General features: G+C 44.0%; 1 protein-coding gene across 6 annotated transcripts in view; it reads right to left on the bottom strand.

Moving 5' to 3' along the window:
• Positions 1 to 22088, bottom strand: part of LOC142488324 (uncharacterized) — a 107663-nt gene that overhangs the window by 63631 nt on the left and 21944 nt on the right. For 5 of the 6 annotated variants that reach the window (XM_075588690.1, XM_075588691.1, XM_075588692.1 and 2 more), the window contains one exon: positions 14629 to 14742. The gene's annotated coding sequence lies outside the window, so the exon portion shown is untranslated. Of the gene's footprint in view, positions 1 to 14628; positions 14743 to 19904; positions 20056 to 22088 lie in introns of those variants that run through there. The other variant, XM_075588695.1, reaches the window with a different exon arrangement.

The raw sequence follows: 22088 nt of genomic DNA, 5'->3' as shown, positions 1-22088 counted from the left end.
TCTGTAAAGCGCTACGTATAACTAGCAGCGCTATACAAAAACATGCTATTATTATTATTATTATTATTATTATTATTATAGAAAGTAAGATCAACCCTAAAAAGTTTTTTTAAGTACCTTAACAACAACAAAATCAGAAAATAGAATATAGGACCCTTTCAGTGTGAGATGGGCAGGCAGATTATTGGAGATAAGGAAAAAGCAGAGGTATTAAACAAATTCATTACCTCTGTGTTTACCATGGAAGAATCAATTTAAATTCTAGTGCCGCAGGAGGAAGCCACAACCTCTATATTAAATGAACAATTGGTTAACTGAGGAAGAAGTTCATAGGCGGCTTAATGAAATTAAAGTAAATAAGGCACATGGCCCCGATGGAATACATCCAAAAGTTCTCAAGGAGTTAAGTTCAGTAATAGCCAAACCATTTCCACACCCTCAGTACCACAAGATTGGCGTAAAGCAGATGTGGTGCCTATATTTAAAAAGGGAGCTACAGTAGAGGCAACGCTTATTCTAACATTTGCCTTAAACTAGCCGGGTTACATTCTGGGTATGTGCTGGGTATGTGCTGGGTATGTTCTGGGCTAGTTTGAGGCACGTTTAAGGCATATCTGCATTGACTAACGACCCATAGGATTAACACAGCAGGGATCCCTGGTATTCCAATTCAGTTTGAATGGGACTGCCAGGGACCCCCGCTGTTAATCTGATAGGCCATTAATCAATGCAAAAATGCTGGGGCTAGTTTAAGGAAATGTATTCAGAATGTACCTGGGTCTTTTGGGGAATTACCACTGGTTTTTGTTAGAATAATCGCTGCCTCTACTGTAGATCAGAACCAGTGAATTAGAGACCTGTAAGCCTGACTTCAATAGTGGGGAATCTACTTGAAGGTTTAATACAGGATAATATTCAGGAATACCTAATGGAAAACAAAATTATTAGTAATAGTCAGCATTAGTGTTGGACCAGGTCCTCGATAAAAAAAAAAACGGGTAACGGGTACCCGGCCAAAATGTAAGGTTGCACCCGGTCGGTTACCCGGTTTGGCACTTACCTGCAGGGTAGCGGCGAATCTATGACCAGCAGCAGCAGTCCTGTGACAGTGGCAGAATCGGAGGTGTCTTCAGCCGGCGGGGGAGCTGCAGGAATCACTTCCACAGCACCGGAGCAGGTAAGCAGTGTCTGTGTGAGCTGCCGGGGAACCACGTGACCGGAGCAGGAGACGGAGCGTTCCTATTTGACAGCCGCCTGTGGGAGCGATTCCTGCAGCTCCCCCGCCGGCTGAAGACACCTCCGATGCTGACACCGTCACAGGACTGCTGCTGCTGATCCTAGATGTCTTCGGAAAGGTAAGTATGAAAGATTATTTCCAGCTGCCCTGACATTACCCGACGCCGGGTATTACCCGGCCGAGCCCACTTCTCTCTAGCCGGTTCCGGGTAATGTCCGGGTAGCTGGAAATGGGCCGGGTAACGCCGGGTACCGGGTAATTCCGGGTACTCGATACACCACTAGTCAGCATGGATTTATGAAGGATAGATCATACCAAACTAACCTTATTTGTTTCTTTGAGGAGGTAAGTAGGAATTTAGACCAGGGTAAAGCAGTTGATGTGGTCTACTTAGATCTTGCAAAGGCTTTTGATACGGTTTCACACAAGAGGTTGGTGTACAAAATAAAGAAAATTGGACTTCGTAACAATATATGCACCTGGATTGAAAACTGGTTAAAGGACAGACAACAGAGGGTTGTCATAAATGGAACTTTTTCAGGTTGGGCTAAATTCGTGAGTGGAATACCTCAGGGATCGGTACAGGGACCCTTGCTTTTTAACTTGTTTATTAATGACCTTGAGGATGGCATCAAGAGCAAAGTCTCCATATTTGCTGATGATACTAAATTGTGTAAGATAATAGAATCAGAGCAGGATGTAATTTCTCTTCAGAAGGACTTGGAGAGACTGGAAACGTGGGCAGGTAAATGGCAGATGAGGTTTAATACAGATAAATGTAAGGTTATGCATTTGGGATGCAAGAATAAAAAGGCGACTTACAAATGAAATGGGGATAAATTGGGGGAATCCTTGATGGAGAAGGATTTAGGAGTGCTTGTAGACAGCAGGCTTAGCAATAGTGCCCAAAGTCATGAAGTAGCTGCAAAGGCAAACAAGATCTTATCTTGCATTAAACGGGCAATGGATGGAAGGGAAGTAAACATAATTATGCCAATTTACAAAGCATTAGTAAGACAACACCTTGAATATGGAGTACAATTTTGGGCACCAATCCTAAGAAAATACATTATGGAACTAGAGAGAGTGCAGAGAAGAGCCACCAAATTAATAAAGGGGATGGACAATCTAATTTATGAGGAGAGGCTAGCTAAGTTAGATTTACATTAGAAAAGAGGCGTCTAAGAGGGGATATGATAACTATATACAAATATATTCGGGGACAATACAAGGAGCTTTCAAAAGAACTATTCATCCCACGGGCAGTACAAAAGGACTCGGGTTCACCCTTTAAAGGTTGGAGGAAAGGAGATTTCACCAGCAACAAAGGAAACAGATGCAGGGAATCCGTGTGGATACAAAACGGAGCAGAGCCGCAATGAATGTAAGGGCTGCAATACCAAGCTAGATTTAAAATAATTTATTGAAAACATGGATGGAGATTAAAAAAAAGGGTTACTCTAACGCGATTCACACATCTTCCAGCGCTTCGTCAGATATGTGAAACGCGTTAGAGTAACCCTTTTTTTCTCTCCATCCATGTTGTCACATATTTCAATAAATTACATTTAATCTAGTTTGGTATCACAGCCCTTACATTTACTGCGGCACTGCTCCGTTTTGTATCCACACGGATTCCCTGCATCTACCCCTTCAGCGTGAGGCATGCACACGGATGTGGACTGCATCACACTGTGAGTACTTTCTGTTTACCTTTATCCTGCATCAAGATTGAAAAACTGTGGGAATTGGATTGTTGATACAGTTTATACTCAGCTCTTAGGAAGGGAGGGGGTCTGGTCCATAGGTGGAGAACTAGTCAGTGCTTGTTATCATAGGCTCTGACTATATTATCCACCAATAGGACCTCAAATACAAACAAACCCTCCCCTGCATGAGCAGTTTTTCCCTAGCAAATACATTACTCTATTATGCACTTAAAGTCCGTTTTCTACAAGCAAGCTTAGACACTCCAATCAGGTATGGATTGCCACTTTGTTTCGATTTTTTAACAAAGGAAACTTTTTTCTTTACAATAAGGGCAGTTAAAATGTGGAATTCATTACCCATAGAGACTGTGATGGCAGATACAATAGATTTGTTCAAAAAAAGGTTGGACATCTTTTTAGATAGGAACGGTATACAGGATATACCAAATAAGTATACATGGGAAGGATGTTGATCCAGGGATTAATCCGATTGCCTATTCTTGGAGTCAGGAAGGAATTTATTTTTCCCCTTATGAGATATCATTGGATGATATGTCACTGGGGGGGTTTTGTTTGCCTTCCTCTGGATCAATATACTGTAAGTACGGATATAGGATAAGTATCTGTTGTCTAAATTTAGCATAGGTTGAACTTGATGGATACATGTCTTTTTTCAACCTCATCTACTATGTAACTAAAACAAACTGTTTTTAAATAAAGACAAAACTGTATAGATGGTATATGGGACTAAAGCTAAATTTCTAAAGCTTCCAACGACACAGCAGCAAATCAGACTCAATTCTAATGCCACTCTAGTCGCTGTTGCTACTTTTAAGCACAGCTCAACCCCATTATAGCGCGATCCACTATAATGCGGATCGCTTATAACACGGTGTTAGCGTGGCTCCCGGTCACACATGGCCATCCACTAATAATAATTACAGTATGTGCTAAACAGAATACACAAATACAGTATTTATCTGCCAGCCCTAACCCCTTTACCCATTTATGGTTGAACACACTTACTCTGGATCCAGACAAAGGAACAAATATACCTAATCTTTACCTAATACTCCATATGCCTAAAAAGTGAACTAGGGGCAAAACATTAATAAAGGCTTTGCTGCCATGGTAATAGTGTCAGTATACCTGCATAAGATTAAGAGGTACAGTAGTACACTTTACATGGACTCAGTAGTAGTAACCACTAGAGGAGCCAAGACTTTTTTGGTTTGTATCAGACAATAAACCGACATTGTAGCAAAACCTAGTCAATTAGCATGACCCCACACAGGAGATGTATTCTTTCTGTACTCTAGTTCATTGACCCACTGTAGCCATATAGTAGTGCCACAAATCAATAAAAATCAATAAAAACGAAGTTGAATTCAGAGCAAAGGTCTCCACAGCAGAAAAAGAAGAATCTTCTAACTAGAGTTTGGGAAGTATGACATGACTTCACACAAAACACAAACCCATTGAGATCTGGCAGCAATATAGAACAGAAGAATATAATTGAATAGGACAGAGGCTGAAGATCTCCTACCTCCTCTTTATGGGATTGTGCTGCGTGCTGTCGGCTCTGAGTGCTCTGCGTGCGCCCTGTGTGGCGTGCTGTGTGCGCGCTGTGGGCTGCCTGTTCCGCCTGTTCCCCCTTGCTCATCCACGGTTCCGGCATCAAATGACCCCGCGGGGTCAAGTGACGTCACGTCAGCATGGCAACGTGACGTCACCCTGCGGGGTCATCTGACGCCGGTTACCATGGAGACGCACTTAATGTGGAACGAGGGAAGAGAAGCACTTTGAGCAAGACTTGTCACAAGCAGTGACATCAAATAAAAAGGCCCCTATTTCAGCGGTTCTCAAAAATCTCCTCAGGAACCAGTGGTAGGATAGGTTTCTGGGGCTGTCAATATGTTCATATACCAAATCAGGTGAATTCATCTATTTGTTGTGACACACACAGACACACACAGACACTGTCCCCTCAGTCTGCCACTTTTACACACAGACACACACACCTCTCCCTCCCTCCCTGTACCTCCGCTGGGGGGGGAGGAGAGAAGGGAGCTGGTTCCTCCAGACTCTGTGAGATCCTTCCCCCACACCCCTCGCAGACTTAAAGCTTCTCTGCACAGCAAAAAGATTTGAAACACGCTCAACCTAAATTGACCAAAAGTAAAAAAAAAAAGGATCGGTGCAAAAGGGTAAGTAAATGGGCAACAAGGAGAAGAAACACCGGGTGGAGCAAAGGCCGCATAAGTCCCTGTATGCTGCACTCAAGATCTGTGGAGGGAGAGTGCCCTGTCTAATTAGAAATATACAGTCAGAGACAATAATCTGGTCCGATATGTACTGCTGCGGCACAGTTTATTCGAGCATTTGCCCGTTCTGTGCCGCAGCAGTAGCCTGGCGCGCGCCCGAGTGTGACGGGCGCACGCCGAAGCAGCGGAAGAGCACCCTCCGATCGGGGCGCTCTCCCTACCGCTGCCGGGTCCGCCGGGTCCTCCGGAACCCCCTGCCGCTGTCCCGCGATCGCGGGACACCAGGGCTCCCTCGGGGAGCCCCTGGACACGCGTGCAGGGGGCGTACGCTCCCGATGACGCGTGACCGCGCGTCTATGACGCGCGGCACGCCGAGGGGCGGCCACTAGCAAGCCGGGAGATTTCCCGGCTTGCGGTACCGACCACACTTCAATAAAGTGTGTCGGTAGTGTAGTGATGAATGGGTGAATTAAAACCAAATTTATTAAGTATATAGTAAAATAAATCGGAACCAGATTTGTACAGAGCAAGTGCTATAAAGACCTAAAAATAATAAGTTGTGCTATATCCATCAAGTGAAAATGTATCTCTAATGATGATAGCCGAGTGGCCAGCACAACCGGCAAGGTGTCCTGTAGAACAAGCATGTCAAACGCAAAGGCTAACACGGGCCAAATAAACAAGGTTTAAGTTTAGGTGGGCCGCGAAAAAACAAAAACTTTACTTTTCAAAATAAACCTAAGTTTCTATGAAAATTGCAGTATAAAAAAAAAAAAAAAAAAAAAAAAAAAAAGAACGATAAAATTTATGTTTTCTTCCTAACACTTGGCATCTCTGACTCTGTCTCTCAGGCACGCCGCGCGCTCTCTCTGTCTCTCAGGCACGCCGCGCGCTCTCTCTGTCTCTCAGGCACGCCGCGCGCTCTCTCTGTCTCTCAGGCACGCCGCGCGCTCTCTCTGTCTCTCAGGCACGCCGCGCGCTCTCTCTGTCTCTCAGGCACGCCGCGCGCTCTCTCTGTCTCTCAGGCACGCACTCACACACAGACACGCACTCACACACAGACACGCACTCATACACTCACACACAGACACGCACTCACACACAGACACGCACTCACACACAGACACGCACTCACACACTCACACACTCACACACTCACACACTCACACACTCACACACTCACACACTCACACACTCACACACAGACACACAGACACACAGACACACAGACACACACACACACACACACAAACTCACACACACACACAAACTCACACACACACTCACACACACACTCACAGACACACACTCACACACAGACACACACTCACACACAGACACACACTCACACTCACACACACACACACACTCACACACACACACACACACAGACACACAGACACACACTCACACACTCACACAGACACACACTCACACACACACACACACACACACACAGACACACACACACACACAGATACACACACACACAGATACACACAGACACACAGACACACAGACACACAGACACACAGACACACAGACACACAGACACACAGACACACAGACACACAGACACACAGACACACAGACACACAGACACAAATCGGAATGGGGGAGGAAATCGGAGCAGGAGGGCAAGGGGGAAACAAGGCAGGCATGGAGCAGTAGTCACCTGACTTGCTCTATGCAAGCTCGGATAGAGCTTGCTCCGGGCCAAAAAAAAATTCTGGCAGCGTGCCAACACGCGCCAGCCAATCGGGAGAGGGGGCAGGTTTTTTTTTTCCCCCTTGCAGAAAGCGCGCGCAGCGCGAGTTAAATATCGGCGAGCTGGGCCGCAAATATGTTGGTTGTGGGCCGCATGCGGCCCGCGAGTTTGACATGCTTGCTGTAGAAGCTCAGGTAAGTAGGTGCAGACAAATCGAATAACAACTTGCTGACAAATGCTTCTAATGAACGTCACATACAGTACCAACAACGAACCATGTGAATAAAATCAATTGTGATTGTAGCGTAATTCTTGCCTAGAACCACTAATAAGAACCTGCACGTGTAAATACTCAAACATCCAATAATGATGGTAAGTAACCACTGCTCACCCTACACATTAGCCGTGTTATCCTATGTATAAAAGGAACACAGACAGTAGATGGGTGAATAAAGGAGTACAGGCATACCCCGCATTAACGTACGCAATGGGACCGGAGCATGTATGTAAAGTGAAAATGTACTTAAAGTGAAGCACTACCTTTTTCCCCACTTATCGATGCATGTACTGTACTGCAATCGTCATATACGTGCTTAACTGATGTAAATAACACGTTTGTAACAGGTTCTATAGTCTCCCCGCTTGTGAATAGCTTCGGTACAGGTAGGGAGCCGGTATTGCTGTTCAGGACGTGCTGACAGGCGCATGCGCGAGCTGCCGTTTGCCTATTGAGCGATATGTACTTACTCGCGAGTGTACTTAAAGTGAGTGTCCTTAAACCGGGGTATGCCTGTACACATAACCCACTGACTGACTTGCATAGACAGCCCACAGATCACGGAAGACCAATTGTAGTGGATGCAGGTGGAACGTTAGCACAGGGCTGTAGGCTCCTGTAGGCTCCGCAAGAAACACCCAAGTGGTATACACACATTAACTATATAAGCATATATCACAGATAATATCTCATACATCCCAGCATAGTACTGCTGATCTGAGTACCAACATGACTGTAAATGCTAACAGGCAGATATAAGCTGTAAGCAATAATGCTTGGCCCATCGCACCTCATAAATGATGAGTTTTAATAAAACTTGGAGAGTACCCTGCTCTAAAAAATTACTGCAATTACTCATAACATATGAGAAAAAGAGATTATCAGCCACTAAAGAAGCAATAGACAAACTGTTTGCCGACATACCTCTTTGGCAAACTCATAGTGAGTTTAGTAAGTTGGAGTTGAAACTTAAAAACAACATTGATCGCTTTCAACAGGACATTAAAATTAGAAAGCAGAAGAAATTTCAACGAGACAGTAAAGATTTTAAAGAGGGTAAGATCTTCAACTTCAATTTGATCAAAAAGCCAGTGAGCGTGAACCTTCTTGACTCTTCTACCGAGTGGGAGTGTTCGGGTAGCGAGAACGAGGGTGATAAAGATAAATCAACACACCCAGGCCACACACGCAAGTACACCGCGTACTATATTCTCTGCTCCCCAGGTTCCTTTTTTAGGGAACACCCGGTACAACACACGGGCAAATTCTCGAGATCTACGATAAGGGGAGGACATAAAGCCAAAAGAGAAGCTATGGGGAGGTTTCAATCACAGGGGCAGACGTCCCCTGGGAGGGAGATATTGAATACTCAATGTGGGTCTGATGATCTACAGATTATCAACCTCTCCAACCTCACTCTTACTGAGAATCATCTGAAGGTCCTTAAGAGAGGGCTCTGATTTTCTCCAACAGCGAGGTTTAACAAGTTTGATTGGGGGGGAGAGTCAAGAGTTAAGTTCCCAGAGGGGTGGAGGAGGGGAAGAGTGAGAGGAAGTGTTTAAGTGCCCATGGTGGAAGAGTGAGGAAGGTGTTAAGGGTCCCAGGGGGGGGAAGAGAGGAAGGGGTACAAGGTCCATTAGGGTGGGAAGAGAGGAAGGTGTTAAGTGCCCTAGAGGAATGGGGGGTGGAGGGGTTAACAAAAGGAAAGTGGGGACTTTCTACAGTACCTTTCACACCAGCCGCTGCTCTCACATGCTCGAAACTCCAGCTCCCTCTCAGTCACCAATTAGAAGCAGGGAGGGACGAGTCGGGGAGAGAGAGGCAGAGACAGCAAAGCGGCAGCTTCAAAGCTGCTCTCACTGCACCGGCATCCCAAAATATCGCGATAACAGGTAATCTCCCATATTGGAACACCAGGAAATTATGTTCTCGTGATATAACGGTATGTCGCCCAAACGTACTGTAGGACATAGTGGATGGTACAGCACCCCAAACTCACCTGAATAAACTAGACACCCTCTACAACACAATATGCCACTTTGTACTACAATTTAATAACACACATTTAAAAACTCTCCATGAACAAGATTGGCTATCCCTTGAGTCCAAACGCAAAATACATTTTTCCTTTCTTGCCTTCAAGCTACCCAGCTATCTAAAAAAAACCCTACCACACACAGCTCTTATCACCTGAGATCTGACTCCAAAAAACTGTGCACGGTCCTAAGGTTCAACAAGGAATGCAGTCGCTCCTTTTTCTGTTACCGTGCATCGCACGTCTGGAACAATGTACCAGAGACTCTCAAAACTGCCTCCAGCATAAGTAATTTCAGACTTCAGCTATCGCACATTGTAATCTTGTCTGTAAATGTTACATACACCAATAATCATGATCTCCAACTGTCCATTAAATGTCTGTAAACTGAATGTATCATCTCTGTTCCATTAATGTAGCAATGTATTGTCACCATAACTCTGTGCCCAGGACATACTTGAAAACAAGGCGGTAACTCTCAATGAATTACTTCCTGGTCATTTTATTTATAAATAAATTTCACATTTGACTCCTTCACATTCAAAATGTAGCTAAAAATCTGTCGTTTTTTCCTGCGTAACATTGTAAAGATACGCCCTGTCCTCTGTCCCTCTACTGTCAAAACTCTAACACAGGCTCTCGTTCTCTTCCGTGTCCACTATTGTAACCTTCTACTGTCCAGCCTTCCTGCTTCTCACTCATCTCAGAATCAGAAACCCAGAGTAAGAACTGGCTACCAAAACCAGTGGGCTTCTTCAAGTGTTTTGAATGTAAAGCCTGCAAACATGCATTGACAGATAAAACACATTTTTGCTCTAATGTTACCAAGGAGATTTTCAAAACTAGACAACTCATAAATTGCAGAACATCTTTTGTGGTATACATGCTTGAGTGCCCGTGCGGACTACAGTATGTGGGCCGGACCTCAAGGAGTCTAAGGGTCCGCATACTGGAGCACGTAGGCAACATAAGGAGAGGCCTGACTACCCACAGTGTGCCCTTACATTTCATTCAAAATCATGTGGGGGGGACCAATCAGGACTACTCTATAGAGGTCTAGAGGTGGTCACTGAAAACTGGAGGGGGGCGATAGATTAAGGCGTCTCCGACAGAGGGAGACGTTCTGGATTTACCGACTAAAGTCCTTATCCCCTACAGTTCTTAATGTTGACTTGGATATTGCAGCATTCAATTAAACTTATCTGGATACTGTATTTTTGATCTACAACAGAATACAGTGTTCTCTCTTTTTAAGAAATTAGTCAGATTAAAGGCTCTACTGTGTTATTAAATAACCAATGTTTTGTATATCATATTTAACTGTTCCCTTTTTATTGTGTTTTTTCCCCCCCCCCTTCTTTCAGATCTAAATATTTTTTTAAATATTTTTTAAATTATTTTTTTAAATATTTTTTTTTTAATATTCCTCAATTTGGAGATGTCTTTTCAATTACAATGCCATGTCACAGAATATGTATTAAATGCAATATAGGTATTTAAAAAAAAAAATTTGAGTGTGTTTTAACTTATTTATATATGTTCTATTATGTTATTAACTATTAGATTTTAATATGAGTTGAAAGTTTGCAACAGTTATGGTTGGAACATCAAAGGTGATTTTAGAGGTGTTTGTATAAAATTGTTATTTTAGGATGTTTTTAATAGGAAGTGAGATGAATTACATGGTGTACTTAACAAATTATTCACTACTATGGTAATGACCAAGTTCCAAAGGAGCTGTGTACTCTTTTTTGGTAACATTGTACATTTATAATCATTGAGGACCTTAAGGCTCATTAAATTATTAATTAACCAGCAAGCATTAGCTATTCACTATGCACAAAATGGGTTCTGAAGAATAACTCAGACTCAGGATATTTGCAGAGGAATGAATTGAGATTTGTTATGTAAAATTCAATGTAATTAAGGGTTTGAGTCAAACAGCCCATTCCAATCATTAATTAAGAACGCAGGAGGATCTATATAAACTGACCCGACCCTCCCTACGTCATTTTATGAGCCTGAGGAAGCCGATTACTCGGCGAAACGCGTTGCTTGATCTAGTAGCTGTTTGTGTCCCACGGAGGCTTCCGTAGCCAGATCGCAAAGCCGCCATTACAGCCGAGCAGGGCAGTTCCATCTTCCTGCACCCCGGACGCGGGATCGGACTAACTGGTTGCTGAAGCTTGATCCTGGGCTACGTGGGAAGGCCAGGGGTTAACTATTTGTGTATGTGAGTTCATTTTCTGTATATATTGAATAAATGTCACTTTTTAACCCAAACTTAAATCGTGCCTCACTTGTCCCCCTTCATCACGGCACCGGGGAGAGACCTTGTTTGACGATTAAAACCGGGAAGTGAGTTCCTGTTGAAGTCCGGTCATTACAAGTGGATGGGTTAAGTTAACCCCAAAGATACCTACCCTTCACAATTACTCACACTGGGCCATGTGAGTATATATATTGTTATACTTTATTGACTCACTTTACCAGCGCTCGGAAGGGTTACAACTTATCTACCACAGATACCAATCAATATTTTTGCTTACACACGGCCGTGTAAGTATATTATTATCCTGTGGACTTTGCCCCTTGTCCACCACACCAGAATATTGTTAGCTGCATACCGTCTGTAGATTGCACTTTTCTCTAATCCCATGCTCCACCTATTTTGTCTGTTTTTTGCTTCTGTGTAAGGGCTCTGGATTATCCCTTTATTGGGGTTGAAGCAGAAGGGATCTAAAGGCTGTCTCTAAACACCTGAAGGAGAGCCATTGTTGATTTTATTGCTGTATTGTAAGCACCTATTGATCTAATACTCAAGGTAAGCGCCTGGTTCTTTTCCTGTATTGTTCTCACTCATCTCCCCTAAACACTGCAGCTAGAATCACTTTGCTCGATCCTATGTCTGTCTCAGCGTCTCTCCTGGTGAAATCCCTTTCCTGGCTTCCTATCAAGTCCCGTATTACTTGCAACATTCTCCCTGTCTCTTTTAAGGCTACTGTATACACTCTTCTGCCCTTCTTTACAACCCAGACCTAATTTCTCGCTATACTCCTGCCGATTCTTGCGTTCTGTTCAAAGATGTCTTCTGTATACCCTTTTTGTATCTAAAGTCCTCTCCTGCCTAAATCCAGTCTCACTCTCTGACCCACATGGCTGGAATGTCCATCCCCCACAATTTCCAACCGTCATCCTATCTCTCCAACTTTAAGACCCATCTTAAAAACACACCTCTTTAACAAAGTATATGGGTATCACTTCTGGCTCATACTATACATCTCGTATACACCGACCTTGACTAGTTACCAGAACACCCTCCAACGGACTCTAAATTCTTCCTACTTACTGTGACGATAGTGAGGGTTTGGCCCGGGATTAACGGGGTTACTCCCCAAGGGCCCCCCTCTAACCTCGCCAGGGAGACAAGGGGTTAACTGGGCTGAGGCCCAGAACTGTGACTTAACCCTTGCTAAATAACATGAAAATGCTTATTCCCCTGTGTAAATGATGTTGTTGCTGGATCAGGGTCTGCATAACCCACCCACTGGGACTTAAGGGGTTAATGAGCTACAGTTTAAGGAAATCCCACTGTATTATGTCCTTTAAGGAAATCTGGACTTCAAAGGGTTAATTGAAGTTGAATGTGAAAAGAGAAGGTTTTAGAACCCCACATGATAGATGCAGATGGGGGAATGCAAGCGTTTGCCTAAATATTGGTTCTCTGTGTTTTAAAACTGCCCTGCAGTTGATTTTGTCCTGGGATTTAAACCCAGGTTGGTGACAAAAGGCAGTGCTGAATAAACAGCTACCTGAAAACTGGTATTTTGGTAACGGAGTAAGCCAGGACCCTGAGCCTTGGGGTACAGCCTCCGGGTCACCCCCCAAGTACACACATATTAAAAATATAACTTTGTCATAAGAGGGACATATATTTTTGATAAAGTGACTTTTTGCAGTTTTTGAAATACACAAGCAGAATGCTAATAATGGTGTGCTAATGTACAGGCAGAATGCCTGTCTTTGTAATGCGTAAGGAGCCAAATGGTGCCTCATATGAGTATTCACTGGAAGTGTATATCAACAGAGAGGTGTGATACATCGCCCTGATCAATAGGTAACTGACCTAATTGGTTATGCGAAAAGCAAAAGCCCACTTCAAAAGGTTTATTGACGTGGCCAGTAGGATGCTAAATAGGATATCCTGCTAGATTTGAGCCTGGCTTCCCAGGGGAATTGTTTATGCGGGAAGCAGGCAAAAGGAAGGGAAGGGTTTGTTATTCACACCTTCCAGCAAAAGGTATTCCCCAACAGGATATCAAAAGTGAGTAACTTTATTAAATATAAGGATACTATGAGATGTCCTTGGCTGACCCGGCTAAGAATTACATAAGTGTATTGGCGAGAGTAAGCCGATCTTGGGAAGTCTAAACATTGAATATGTAACTGCTGCTAAATGCCAGATATTAATATCTCTATTAATGTTCATATTACAATGTAATTTTTGGTCTTCCTACGAGCGTCAGGTGTCCCAGAATGCAGTAATATATCTCACCTGACTGTATGTATTACGGAGCGGAAGTTATGCAATGATTTGCAGTAAATATGAACTTTTGGTTAAGTCTGAGACCCCCCAGAGTTCTACTGCAGATGTGCCAGCTAGCAGGGGGGCCTGTCCTAAAATGTGTTCCCCCACCAAAGATTGGCTGGAGATAATTGCAAACCAATCCCAGGGTCTTAATGTTACAGATAGAGGGACAAAGGGTTTATAACCTGCTGTTTCCCATCTATCCTTTGTCTTCATTTTTGGTCGCCATGCAATGTCTTGGGCTGATTGCTGGATGAAACTGCCAGTTCAGATGGGACTGTTTTCATTATTTTCATCTTTTACGTAAGTGTCTATATTTTGCCTGTTATTGTATAATCTGTTGTGTTCACCTTTATCAAGGAATAAATTCTATTTATCATATCTAAGTCTCGTCCCAGTTCAAACCCAGGTATATATATATTTATATATATAGTTTTTGGTGTAAAATTACAGCCTGTCGCAAGCTCTCGTGACACTTACCACTTAGATTGTAAGCGCTTTAGGGCAGGGACTCCTTCTCCTATTGCTACTTTTCTGTATGTAGAGCTTTTTCCCATTATGAGTTATATTACTATGTCACCTGTATTACTGCTGTGAAGCACTATGTACCTGGATGGCGCAATACAAAGATATACCTACAACAATAATCTCAATATAACCTTAGACAAGTTATGTGTGTATTTTTCCCATTAGAACGTGCAGCTTGTAATTGTATCCATGTTTCATGCTGTTTTCCCTAATATTGCAGAAATTTCAGTCCATGTTTTAAACAAATTGAATAAAGACATGTGAGGGTGTAAGGGTACTTACCATCAACAGGAAATGGATCTATTTCTCTCTTTATTGTGATCAGATGTTCCTCAGTGTCGGTATCTTCTTTCTCTGACTTAATCTCCAACCTCTCCAGCACAACCACTGGGAAACCTGGCAATGAGGAAAGGAAAATCCATCATGTAAAGCTGGAGGGAGGGGGGGCTCTTCTTCTGATATTGGTAGAAAATAACACCTCTTGTAAAATAAATGTGTTACTCACCTTTCTGGCACAAAATAGCCTTTTCCCATTGTAACCCATTGTAACCCCCTGTGCCTGCAAGCAGCACATGACATTGCCCCTTTAATTGTTATGCTATGCAGGACATTGCCCTTTAACAGTTATGTGCATAATTGGGATCAACCAGTGAGAGAGTTAAACATTGAATTTATTTATTTATAAAACATTTTACCAGGAAGTATTACATTGACAGGTATCTCATTTTCAAGTATGTCATGGAGAAAGCCATTTTGTGAGGGTCAGAGCTGGAGAGAGTTTGGAGTGTGAGGGTGCTTGCAAAAGTACTCTGCAAGTGCCTGACAGACCCATGGAGTGAGGAGACTGGTGGAGTTGCTGGCCAGTATAAAAGCATAGGGAGTACCGCCCAGCCCAGAGGAAGAGAATCAGGAGTCAGACAGCCCATGAGTAAAGACCCAGAGTGAAAGAGATTCCTTTGCACTGGAACAAAGGTTATGTTATCACAGTAATTATAAGGCTGCGCTTATAGTGACAGCAACGGCGCTTCAAAACAAAATGTATTAAAGCCGTTGCGTGGGCTTGTAGTAAGCGCGACGGCTTGGTCGCTGGAAGTCGGGTCAATTTGATTTTACCAGCGACCGCAGCGTGATGTCACCGTCACTATAAGCCCAGCCTAAGAATCACAGCCCTGCATCTAGTATTTGTTGAATCAAAGAGCTCCAACGAAAGTGTTCTTGTGCAAACACCCTGTCTGATCAACAGGTTATGTGAACTCAGTTGCAGTGTGTAATATATAAAATCAGAAGCCCAGTACTAGTAATCTTGGGTAGGATTGAAGCCACTGTGTGGTTGAGTGTATACTGTTCAAAATAGTAGATATAAAAATATAAAGTTTGCCCTAAGTCTTTACAGTATGTGTTGTGTCTAAATTAGTCCTGGCTCCCACTCACTACAGGAGTTAAAACCCAAGTTATTGGACTCAGGCCCCCACCTCACTACAGTAAAAGGTTCTGTAATCTGAGATGAAGGAAAGAGGAGTTACACCATTGTGTGTTATATTACTATGTCACATGTATTACTGCTGTGAAGCGCTATGTACCTGGATGGCGCAATATAAAGATATACTTACAACAATAATATTCTCAATATAACCTTAGACAAGTCATGTGTGTATTTTTCCCATTAGAACGTGTAGCTTGTAATTTTATCCATGTTTCATGCTGTTTTCCCTAATATTGTAGAAATTTCCGTCCATTTTTTTTTTATTTTTCCTTTATTGGTGTCTTTTGATGCACTGACAGGTATAACAATCACAACATGGCAGAACAGTTTGCAAAGAAACAAATTACCGGCACATAATAGGGAGGCATTTGGAGACACACAATAAACCTATTTTCCATTTACAGTGGTGAAAAGAGAGGGGATGACGAGGGGCGGGTAGATAGTTGGGAACGACATGGGGAAAAAGCAGGGAGAGGAGGGGTGAGGGGAAGGAGGGGGGAATTGTGGCAAGGGGGGGCGCATCGGCCCTCGGTAGTAAGGGTTCTAGTGTTGCAGTAGGGCTTGCACTAGTGTCGGGGCTCCCGACCCTGGCCAAGGCTCCCAGGTTCTATAAAATTGAGGCATTCTTTGCCTCAGCATTGCTGTCAGTCTCTCCATGTTCATGACCCCGTCTATCCTTGTAATTACTGTTCTCCTGAAGGGGGCCTTAACTTGTTTCCAGGCCGCAGCGATGCAACATCTGGCGGCCGTAAGGATCGCCGATGAAAGTCTGGCTATAGGGGCAGGGAGGTCTTCAATTGGTTTCCCCAGCACGTAGGTCAGGGGGTCCAAGGGGACCTCTAAGTCCAAAGTCTCAATCAGGAGGCCCTGGATCCGGGTCCAGAACCTCTGGATCTCCGGGCATGTCCACCAAATGTGGGACATGTCACCCCTTTGACCACATCCCCTCCAGCACACTTCGGAGGTGCCTGGGTAGATCTGGCTCAGTCTACTTGGGGTCAGGTACCATTGGAATAGGATTTTGTAGATATTTTCCTTCGTGACTGAGCAAATTGATGTTTTGGTAGCAGCCTCCCAGACATCCTCCCAGTCCTCCAGGTCTATGGGGGTGTTTAGGTCTTCGCTCCACTTTTGCATATAGGAGTGGGTGGGGGGGGGGGATTGGGCTGACTCCAATATTTTGTATACCTCAGAGATTAAGCCCTTCTGATACTCCCCTTTGAGATATAGGGTCTCGAATCTGGAACGCGCTGTGAATTTTAGGCTAGGGGATTGGGCGCTCAGGAAGTGCCTAATCTGCAGGTATTGAAATATGGGGAGGTCGGGGGACGATAATTTATTCCTAAATTCTTGAAAGGGCAAGACCTCATCACTTTCCAGCAGATCCGCAATCACTCTGATATTTAGGCCTTGAAATTGGCCGAATTGGGTACGGGAGCAGCCGGGTGGGAAGTCCGGGTTCCCGAAAATAGGGGTGAGTTGTGAGGGGGATGAAGCTAGGCCATGTTTCCCTTTGGTTTTAATCCATGTCGACCACGTGCACCTCATTGCCCCGAGGTCGAATCTCAGGGGCTTTCTGCTTTTGTGGGTCTGAGACCATAGTAGAGCCGAGAGGGGGGTGGGGGACACGTGATGCGTCTCTATTTCTAACCAGCAATTAGAGGTCGGGGTGTTATTCCATACCACCGCCTGCCTCAGCTGGGCCGCCTGGTAATATCTGACTACATCCGGGGCCCCAAGGCCCCCTCTCGTCTTTGACGCCAAAAGCACCGATCTCGGAACCCTAGGCCTTCGTTGCCGCCAAATAAAGCGGAGAATGTGGGCTTGGATATTCCGCAATTCAGCTGGTGGGACAGGGACAGGGAGGGTCTGAAAGTCATAGAGTAATCGGGGGAGGATATTCATTTTGCTGGACACAATTCTTCCAAACCAAGAGATCTGATGGGCATGCCAGGCCTCGAGGTATCTCTTGATCTGGCGGAAGAGAGGGGTTAGTTGGCTTGATACAATGAGCTGTACGAGCTCGCTATCTTTATCCCTAGATATTTGATATGAGAGTTATTAAAATTGTTTCGTAAGAGTTTCCATGTAGGGTCTGGGAGGGAGATGTTGAGGGCCTCAGATTTGTCCGTGTTTATTTTGTAATCAATCGACTAAATTGGTCCAACAGTTTCTCAAGGTTGGGGAGGGAAGTGTGCGGTTCAGTCAAGGTTAGAATAACATCATCCGCAAACAGGGATATTTTGTATTCTCTGTCTGCGATTGGAATGCCCTTTATGCTGGGTTCAGCTCTGATCCTAGCAGCTAGTGGCTCTATGGACAGGGCAAATAGTAGGGGGATAGGGGGCAACCTTGCCTGGTACCATTTTTGATCTTTATTGGGTTGGAGAGCCCACCTGGGAGTTTTAAGAGAGCGGTGGGGTTGGTATAGAGGGCTCGCACCCCTTCGAGGAATGGGCCTGAGAAACCAAACCGGAGCATAGTTTGGTCGAGAAAGGACCATTTGATTCGGTCGAAAGCCTTTTCGGCGTCAAGACTTAGAATCAGGGCCCGGGACTGTTTGAGGTGCACGTGGTCAATAATATTAATAATTTTGCGGGTATTGTCAGAGGCCTGTCTTCCTGACACAAAGCCCACCTGGTCTATATGAATCAATCTGGGGAGAATAGGGTTTAGTCTGTTTGCCAGGATATTACTGAAAAGCTTGAGGTCCGTATTGAGTAGGGATATCGGGCGGTAACTACCGCATTGAAGCGGGTCCCTACCCTCCTTATGGATGATGGCCAGGTTGGATGCTGATATAGTGCTTGGGATCGGTTCTCCTTGGAGGAAGGAATTGAACATTTCCAGGAGATAAGGGGAAAGGGATGCTGCAAATTTCTTATGATAAGCGTTGGAGAACCCGTCTGGCCCGGGTGTCTTAGCTATTTTAAGTGAGGAGATGGCCTCAGAAAGCTCCTCTTGGGATATGTCCTGGTTCATGAACTCAAGCTCCTCCAATGAGAGGGATGGAAGGTTACATTGAGTTAGGTACTCCGAGGCCGCCTTGGCACTATCGTGATTCTGACTGGGGGGGGTGAAGATTGTATACTGTAGGTCTGTATAGAATTCCGCGAATTCTTGCGCTATTTCTTTTTCGTTATACGTTATCTGACCATTTTTTGTCCTGATTTTCGTGATCTGGGCCTTAGCCCTAATGCCTCTTAATTTCGAGGCCAGGAGCTTGTCCGCCTTATTGCCCCTATCATAGAACTTCTGGTTAGTCCATTTCAACGCTCTCTCTACCTCGTCAAGCTCAGTACTTTTCGTTCCGATCTTGCCTTATCAAGGGTTCTAAGCACTTTTTTCGAGGAGGACTGCTTATGTTGGTGTTCTGGGGCCAGAATCTTTTCAGTGAGTTCTTTTTGAGCTTTTTGTTTCAATTTTTTCTTATGGGAGGCTAAAGAGATAAGGTCTCCTCTGATGGTGGCTTTGTGCGCTTCCCAGAGCATTGCTGCTGCGGAGACCGAGCCTTTATTTATTTGGAAAAAATTGCTTAGTTTTTGTTTGATCGTTTTGACCACCGTTTGTGGGTCATTAAGGAGCGAATCGTTAAGTTTCCATTTGTACGTGAAAAAAAACAAATGGGGTGCTCCACCCAGTGACACTTGATTCAATAGAATAATAAGTACATAAGAACTCCAATGTTGGATAAGGAGTGGGTATATGTATGAAATGACCTGTGAGTCACTAAGGGAAATATAGCATCCAAGTACTCAACTATTGAAGTCAAAAATAATGTCTCTTACTCACTCCTGTGTAATCCAAAGCAGGTAGTTATGGCGTGCCAGCCATGAAGGTAAATCCGAGAACAGCAACAAACAGCAGCAAATGGCGCACAGCCAGGGAGCCAGGTGGAATAAAAGTAAATGTCCTTTATTTCAGTACATGACTGGTAACAATGATACCCCCATGGGGACAAAAACGCACCTCCTACGCGTTTCGGACCGGTAGGTCCTTTATCAAGGAGTCTGGTCTATGGAGCAATTGATTGTCTTATATACCCCCTCATTTAATCAACTAAAATATCACAAACCTGTTGGGATCGGGTCGCTCCCCAATGCGCATGCGCGTGACGTCAAATCAAGCGCCACCACTCCAGGGCCCAAGGTCTATGCACGTGATGTCATGACGAGCGCCCCTGCTCCAGAGGCCTGTGGGTACGAACGCGTTAACTCTGTGCCGCCACACACCTGCCTACCAAGGGAAAAACAGCCGAATCAGGCTTGTGAACGGACAGCAAGTCCCACCCCCGTGACGTCACCAAGAGCCTCGATTGGTCCAAGCGCGCCACCGACCAACCAATAGGAAAGCTGGCTGTTCGGAAGGCACGCCCACCCTCCGGGACTCCACGCGATGCCACAAGCAGGCGTTGAAATGCCCAAAGCATAGCATACTAAGCAGGCTAGCTGCAACCTATCTCGACCAGAATAACAATATATCATTTAAACAAGAACTGCTATGTCCCAATGGTTGCAAGAAACCCCATACATCTTGGGTATATGACAAGAATTGCTCCATGTATAACGAACAATACCAAAAGTTTAAAACGTTGTCACTAAGTACAGAAACATTTTAGTGACCACACAATTTATATAAAATGAACAACAAACATGTTTTAATTAACCACAAAAAGTCAACTAAATGACACTCATCGATCGAATAAAATCATCTGATGAACTCCCCATGGAGTAAAGAAAATATGGAAGGATGAATCAACAATATCACTAACTTATTATCACTATATTCAATACACAAAAAAATCAATTTAAGTATAAAATCGTATGACATTATATAGTATGGACCATCTACAAATCTAAGATCCAAATCAATTTATCCTTAAACAATATCTAATTCAAAGAAACAGTATCTAATTCAAAGAAACAGTATCTAATTCAAAGAAACAGTACATGAGGTCAAGCAACAGTGGGGTCTTTACAGAATCAAAAAACTATTCCCCCTCTACTGATATTTGAGGAAATGGCTGAGATTCCATTCGATGTTCAGACCGCAGGGGGTTCTTGTTTGAAGCATAAATATCCAATATGCCTCCCTGCGATCTAGAACATTGAGCAGATCGCCCCTTCTCTCACTAGCAAATACTTATTCAATGCCTCTAACAGTGAGACCTTTGATGCCCCTTTTTCACACTGAGAGACATGCTTCGAGACTGGATGCGACCAGTCCCGTTTTTTAATCAGTCTGATATGTTCAAGTATTCTGCATTTCAAAGATCTCGTAGTCCTCCCTACATAGTTAATCCCGCACCCGCAGGTCAACAGGTAAATGACATACTGAGTGTCACAATTAATAAATGATTTGATAGGGATTTTTTTACTGTTGGGAGAGGCTGAGACATTTCTAGCAGGTGACACGAATTGGCACATTTTGCAGCCTCCACATCTGTATGAACCTTTAGTGATAAATTTCCTCCCTGTCGGGGATGAGGCTACATAACTTGGAGACACATACATAGCTATAGTTTGGCCCTACGGTACACAAACCGGGGTCCTTCCTTTACACAATCTTTGAGGCTCCCATCCAGAAGCAAAATATTCCAATACTTCCTAATAATTTGTTGGACTTGCCGACTGCACTTATTGTATTGGGTGATTATGAGGGGCACATCCTTGGGGGTTCGGTATTTTGTACGATTTCCATACACCTTATTTGATAACTGTACTCTTTTATCCTTGGCTCCATCTGCTCTTGGGTCAACCTGCGGGGGGTATAATAAATCCTCCCTATTTACAGATGCCACTTCCTGAAGGGTACTGGTTATATTTTTAGTGTTGTACCCCCTCTGTTGGAATCGCTGGCTCAACTCCCCAGACTGACGGGCAAAACCCTCATGAGTTGAGCAGTTCCTCCTCAGTCTGAGGAATTGGCCTTTGGGGATACCTTTTATCACCGCAGGAGGGTGGCAGCTGTCTGCTCTTAACAACATATTTCTAGCATTTGGTTTTCTGAAAACTTCTGTTTGAATTTCTCTATTCATGTCAATGAATAACCGAAGGTCCAGATAGTCAATGTGATGTTCATTAAAATTGTGGGTGAATATCAAATTATTATCATTACAATTAATATACTCAAAAAAACTGTGCAACGTGTCTATATCACCTTCCCAAATCATGATGAGGTCGTCAATGAACCTCCTGTAAAATGTGATAAACTGCCGATGTGGATTAGTGCTCGTGAAAATGAACTGTGATTCCCACCA

The sequence above is a fragment of the Ascaphus truei genome, chromosome 2 (assembly GCF_040206685.1).
Source record: "Ascaphus truei isolate aAscTru1 chromosome 2, aAscTru1.hap1, whole genome shotgun sequence".
Lineage (NCBI taxonomy): Eukaryota > Metazoa > Chordata > Amphibia > Anura > Ascaphidae > Ascaphus > Ascaphus truei.
Note: the sequence above shows the minus strand (reverse complement) of the source record. Positions and strands in the feature narration are given on the sequence as shown.